Below are 5,222 nucleotides of genomic sequence, written 5' to 3'. Positions count from 1 at the left end.
TGGGTTAGCTTGTGGTCCTTCGGGATCATGAGCACCGTGTAGCATTTTGGGTACCAGATTTGAGGCGTTACACTTTCACTTTACAGACGAAGAACAACATGTTTTGTTTCTATGCTCGAACAAAGGAATCAGGCTAAGTACATATCCATTTTAAACATCATCCAAGGAAAAGTTGATCCCACTCAAGTATTCATATTTATTTTTTAACAACTTTTGTGGTTTAATTCTTTTCTTTCTTTACTCGTGCTATAGAGAAGTTTGATTATTGGAAAAGGAAATGAGGGATTTGTATGTATTATATAGTAAGTTCTTTGTGAAGTTCCAGTCACTTATGGTTTTATATTGTTACAATCTAAATAAATCATCCAATAAGGAGCTTCAAGATTATTTCAGTTGCAACTTAAAAATAGCTTTATCACCTAACCACCCAAAAGGTATAAGAATTTTATAAATCAAGATTCCTTAATATTCATGAATATTGGGGATCAAGAATTATTGCTTATCTATTAACTGCTTCCCATTTTGTAAGCTCAGAGCATATATCAATCCAAACATATGCCTACATATAACTTCACTGCTTCTTACGTATTTGATGTTTTGGGAATTGGGTCCATGAAAACCTGCAGAGGATAAGGGAAAGAAAACTTGTTAATTTTATTGAGTGAGGCCCTACAATCATTCAAGAAGGTCTTTTGTCCATAATAAATTTTGAGATTTAACTTTTATCTATACTAATTCTTGACTTTGCATTACCCTTCATTGCAGGTTGCTTTATGTAGAAAGACCCCTATGTCCAAGTTGCTCATAGGGTAAGCTATACTTCTTTGTCTACTTGTTTAATCTTTTGTGCTGAAGGCTGTTAATCTGAGTTGTACAACTTATGAAATGGTTAAATGACTTTCTAAGAGATTAAGTACGTAATGTAAAAATCAAAGCTTGTTGTCCAGTAATTAGCTTACCAACAAATCAAGGGATTAATATATTATACGTGTAAAGTAAGTTTGATAGCATGAAGTAACTGTTCTTTCTATGTTTCAAAACTGATGCTTGATCCACTAGATGTCTACAAAGTTTATAGTTTGAACTTTAATAACATAACTATAGCGTAAGTTCATGTCTACAAAGTTTATAGTTTGAACTTTAAATAACAGACCTATAGCATAAGTTCTTAAACTTGGAAATATATCAAATACTGGTAACTTATGTTTGAAAAACACATTTCTCATAATGGGCAGATATAGTATCTGTTTCAGTTGCTGACATAAAAATCAGCTGAAAATAAGTTTTGACTATCTTGGTCTTCATATTCTGTTGTAAATCTGCTTTCCTGAGTGTTGTTTGGACCTTGTAAAGCTGTTTGTTTCCTTGAAGATGTCTAATATTACTGTATGCTTTTTTAATGTATCAAGTTAGTGGTCTCATGTTGGCTAGCCATACAAGTATCCGCCACTTATTCAGCAAGTGTTTTGACCCAGTATGATAAATTGAGAAAGAGACAAGCCTTTCTTGACAATTATAGGAATCATCCAACATTTGTTGTAAGTTCCTGTTCAACTCTGTCTTTCTGGTATAATCTACTTAGAATAAGATGAGGCACAGTGTATAGTTTAGTTATTGGAAAGTCAGTCCCTCCCTCTACCTTCCAAGATAGGATAAGGTCTGCGTACACATTAGCCTTCCCTACTTATAGGATTACCCGAGTATGTTGTTGCTGTATTCCAGCTCGGGATTTTGTTGTCTAGCTTTTTAAGACAGCCCAGATATTTGTTGTGCTCCATGTTTCTGCAAAACTGAATATGAACTTGAAGATTTTTTAAGTGAAATCTACTGACTTCTATAAGAAACTATGACATGGTTTCTCTTTTCATATTATTGTCACTATACAATAATATCTATGTCTATAACTGGCGTCCACATATTAAGTAAGATATACAAGAACGACAACAACTTGATATTAAGTAAGATTTAATTGATGAATATGTGCAGCTGATATTTAATATCTAACCAATTGGATTATTAAATAATATTATTTGTCATTGTAAGAATCTAATAAATTTAGAAAATAAAGGAGAACACTTGGATATGTGAAATGTATTTGATGATACATACTAATAGACAAGTCACAAGCCTGGATTTACACGTTTTTGTTTATTACCTTATATTTACTTTGTCATTAAATAGTACTCCTCGAATAATAAAGATTTGTGTGTGTTATGGAGAAATAATTAGCTAAGTTTGAAAAGTGATTCTCCTTTCGCCCCAATTTCTGTAAAACCTTTATCTTTTTTAGTTAGTCCTACAAAGAATGACATCTTTCTAAATTTAGTAACAATTTAACTTCAAACTTTCCATTTTAATCTTAATGAAATGATTTATAGTCACAGAAACTTCTATGGCTTATTTGAGATCACAAGCTTCAAAAGTCTTGATTTTTTCCTTCCAAATCCATGTCCAGTCAAACACCTTCACATAAATTGGGATGAAGGGAGCATGAGGTTTTCCGAAGATTATTCCTCTTATTACTTTGTGGATAATGCACGAGTCAAGGTATGGCGACCTTACACTTTTTGTCCATAGTGTTTGCCCTTCAGCTTTATATATGTTTTCATTATTTATTTGTTTCAATTCTCTTCCATCTTAAGATCTACATCTGTTCTTCCTTATTTTTGTTGGGGACATAGTAAAGATATATTCGAGTTTGATAAGTTCATGTTTTGAAGCAAGAATAGTTGGCCAATGTTCAACTCTTGGTTAGGTAGCCTTGCTGGACTTTTGGAAAGTGAAGCTATTTTAGATCTTCTTTTCCAGTTTTTGGATAATGGTGGTATCTGGCTAGCTTGAATTGGGTACCTGCTATCTCCGACCAGTGCACATCTATCTGGTAACTCTTCCCATGTTGGCTTGGGTTGATGGGAACCAATCACTTGAGTTCTTTTCCTACCAGGATCCTTACCCTAGTATCCGATGTTTCATACAAACTTCATTGATCACTTAACCACATCCTAAACCCTTGACTATTTTGAGTTTATTACAATGATGAATGGACAGTAGTGTTGTTTTGCTATTTCAACCAATTAGGTAGAATCACTTTCCTCTTATTGGTGAGAAATTCTTATCACCTTCGAGTTGGAGAAAATTGCACTGGTTATAAGACAGTGCATCTGTTATAATAAGAGTAACCCGCTGCTTAACCTAATATTTTTGTTCTACTATCAACTCAAAATTGTTTAAGCTTATTTGACAATAATCTCTCACAACTAGAAAGAGCATATACATACATACACTTTGTGTTCACAATAACCTATATCTATTTATCTTCCAAGTTGATACATCTTGCTTTCCATATGTTGACAGGAAAGATTGGAATATATTGAAATAGACCAGCGGGAATACACATTGGCGGTTGAAGACATAAAGGTGCAAGAAGTGATTATGAAACCAAAGCCTTCTAAATATAATACAATCATATTAACGAAGAGTAATGTGTTTTTATATATTTATGTTTTGCAAATTAAAATTCTAATCAGTATCAATTTAGTTTATCTTACATACTAAAAATATCCTTGAATAAATAGTACTTTTGATAGCTCTTGTGTTGCTCTTCTTTAAATAAAAGTCTTATCATATTCTGTACTGTATGAAATTCCAACACATCATTCAAAGTTAACACCAAAATGTGAATCAATCTAATTCTAATTCTATAACTCTAACTAATTCTATAATTCTAACTCTAACTCTAATATATATGATGAAAAGAATGTGTTTTATACTCAAATTTTAAACTTTTAAACAAATTTAATAGGTGTTTGATCGTAAATGGTCAAGAGATTGATTACAGCAGGAAAAAGCATCTGCTATTGTAGAATTTATAAATAGTATATGAACGAATGTAAATAAGTAAATGTCACTATGATATGTGAAAGTAATGAGCATCCAATCGTATGGTATTTCCATTATTGTATAAAACATACATTTGAGATCTTGTGATATGTTCACGATAGTGATATTATTGTAAGTTGAAATTTATTTATTTAATATAATATGCAATAGTTAGTTTATATTGATCTTTATATGCAACTTCATAGAAAAATTACGCGTTGGCCCGTGCAAAGCAAAGGTATATCTATCTAGTTATATATAGAAATATGAGTTAGGGAATGACCAAGGGCATTAATGTAAATTTCTTTGTTACATAGAAAGATGAGTTAGGGCATTAATGTAATTTCATAGATAATTGGTACAATCATAGTCATCTCAAATAAAGAATTTCATTGATCATTTCTTTCTTTTTAGCTTATGTGTTCTCCATTTATAGACCATTATGTGGCTAATAACAATTTTTCTTATTTTAAATGTTAATTTATTCAACTGTATTATGTACAAAGTACTATTTAAAATAAATTTAAATTTATACAAAGATATTTATCTCTTGCAATCATATGTATTTTCAATTAAGAGTGGAGTTAAAAAAGGTTATTGGGTTTATTCGAATTATCTTCCACAAAATATTAGATTGTTTACATAGAACTAAAAGTATTTTTTATTTTATATGGTAGATTTTTAATTTTTTTACTTCTTTGTATGTTTACTTTCTTATATTTAAAAAAATCCAAGTGAAAGTAGTGACTTCACCGCTACTTTCAATGCTCCAACTTTCTAAATATTATTAGTTTTTAGTCCAATAAATACTGTCATGCATGAAATTGTACAAGCAAATTTATAAAATTATGTGAAATTAATTATGTAAATCATATCTTAAAAATATATAACGCAGTCATTTAGTTTTTTTACTTGCAGTTTAGTGGACTAAAATTTATAATTGTTAACCTATTTCAAGATATTTATTTTTGTTAATTATCAAATAATTATGTCAAAAATATTGTCGTTAAATCAAATAAATTTTTAACAAATTGACCTTTATAAATTTTTAATTTATTTTCTTGTATAATTTCAAATAAAGTCAAAAGAAGAAAAATATTAAAAATAGTTGTTTAATTCAAGAGAATATGTTAGTCCTGAAGTGAAAATAAGCATTAGAGCTTATTATATTTTAAGGTTAAATAGGTAAATAAGTTGTAATTTATAGATTTTATAAAATAAAAAGTATGAAGTGTGATCACTATTATCATTTTTCTATTGTGTTTAATTAGAATAATTAGTAATTATTTTTTTCAAAAAATTAATTAAATATATTTAAATTTGTAATATTGGGCCCGTAAAAG

General features: G+C 29.7%; 1 long non-coding RNA gene across 2 annotated transcripts; it reads left to right on the top strand.

Moving 5' to 3' along the window:
* The first annotated feature begins 767 nt into the window (after nucleotides 1–767).
* Nucleotides 768–3,560, top strand: LOC107869725. 2 transcript variants are annotated; one of them, XR_007054820.1, is made up of 4 exons: nucleotides 768–809; nucleotides 1,410–1,538; nucleotides 2,456–2,547; nucleotides 3,355–3,560. It is a non-coding gene; the product is annotated as an uncharacterized LOC107869725 (long non-coding RNA). The 2 variants fall into 2 exon arrangements; XR_007054819.1 differs by lacking the exon at nucleotides 768–809 and having other exon boundaries at nucleotides 818–1,538.
* The last annotated feature ends 1,662 nt before the right edge of the window (nucleotides 3,561–5,222 follow it).

Source organism: Capsicum annuum, chromosome 4 (assembly GCF_002878395.1).
Source record: "Capsicum annuum cultivar UCD-10X-F1 chromosome 4, UCD10Xv1.1, whole genome shotgun sequence".
Taxonomy (NCBI): Eukaryota; Viridiplantae; Streptophyta; class Magnoliopsida; order Solanales; family Solanaceae; genus Capsicum; species Capsicum annuum.
Note: the sequence above shows the minus strand (reverse complement) of the source record. Positions and strands in the feature narration are given on the sequence as shown.